The sequence below is a fragment of the Mandrillus leucophaeus genome, unplaced genomic scaffold (assembly GCF_000951045.1).
Source record: "Mandrillus leucophaeus isolate KB7577 unplaced genomic scaffold, Mleu.le_1.0 Scaffold1950, whole genome shotgun sequence".
Lineage (NCBI taxonomy): Eukaryota > Metazoa > Chordata > Mammalia > Primates > Cercopithecidae > Mandrillus > Mandrillus leucophaeus.
In genome coordinates this window covers 15,986-17,429 of record NW_012101977.1, presented here as the reverse complement: position 1 = coordinate 17,429, position 1,444 = coordinate 15,986, and positions in this window count along the sequence as shown.

Below are 1,444 nucleotides of genomic sequence, written 5' to 3'. Positions count from 1 at the left end.
TCACTGTGCATGCTGTTTCCCTGGCCCTGGCTGTGTCCCATGTGTGCCGTGAGCAGGGGGGCTCCAGGCTCACTGTACTCTGTTCCCGGTGCTCTTAGACCCTGTGTCCCATTGAGATGACATATGACCTGGCAGATCCCTTGCCCTCCCCGATACCCTGGCTGCAAAGTGGGGACTGGTCTGGGAGGCCCTTTGATTCTGGCAGCTATAAATTGCATTCTTGTGGGTGCTACATCACACCACCATGCCCAGGAGGCCCTGATGTTGCGGGCCCACGTCCCCATCCTGGTTGCCTGGCCAGGCACCTGGCCTTCCTCATCTGTAGCATGACCTGTCCCCACGGCACTAGAGCCTCTTCCTTGTCTGGATTCCATCTGGGTTCTGGCCAGTGCTGTCGCCATCAACAGTGCCTATTTCATGTCCGCTTGCAGTTCCCCATCTGCTGGGTTCAGGTGGGTACTTGTGGGTGTGGGAAGCACTGGTGGTGGTGCCATTTGAGAGCCAGTGGCAGGGAGAGGCCAGCACACCTAGCAGTGACTGTGATAGGCCAGTGGACACAAGGCCAAGCATGGAGGCCCACGTGGTTGCAGGGCCTCAAGGTGCTCATGCGGGATGGCTGGATGGCTGGCACGAGGAGGAAAAACCCTGAACGGGCAAATGCTAAGGACAGGAGATGGGCAAACAAGCACACTGTCTTATTGGTGCTGGGGCTCCAAGATGACTAGCCCCACCACTCTGAGACTCACTCTCTTCCTCTGTGCACCATTCGTGAGGTGTGTAGGTGTGTGCTGGAGATGAAATGAGGTCACCTGTACAAGCCTCTGGGCACACACGGGCACCCACCAGGAGGCCAGCAACTTCAATTTAGCAGGGGCCTGGGGCCACTGAGACTGGGCTCCTGGACTTGCGGTGAGGAGGAAGAGCGAGCACCGTGGGAGCTATGAGGCATCTCAGGAAGAGGGGCTAGAAAGGGCTTCTCCCGGGACCTGGGGCGGGGGTGTTGGGGGTCCATGCAGAGGGGCTGATTCTGTGGGATTCTTATTGAGGAGGAGGGAAGACGGCATGGTTTTAGCTGTGACAATAGCTCTGTGGTTGACCCTGCCCTGAGCCAGGATCCAGCCCCTGGTCTTGCCTGGGCTCAGCTTTGCCGCAGGTTTGCCTGAGTAGAGAGGGGGCCGTAGCCATCCAGTGGGCTTGCTGCACAATGCTGGTCAGGCAGCCTTGTGTACTGCAGCTGTAATGTTCACACTCACTGGGCCAGTGCTCTTTCTCACCTTCCCAGCCCCCGGCATGGTGCACGCAGGATAACAGCTAATACAAGTGAGGGTGTGCCCAGTGTCAGGCATTTTTCTAAGTTCTTCCCATGTAGGAGCTAATTTCCTCCCTCCCACAGCTCTGAGAGGTGGCTCCTGCTCTGCCACCAAGGCCTGTGGTCATCTAATTA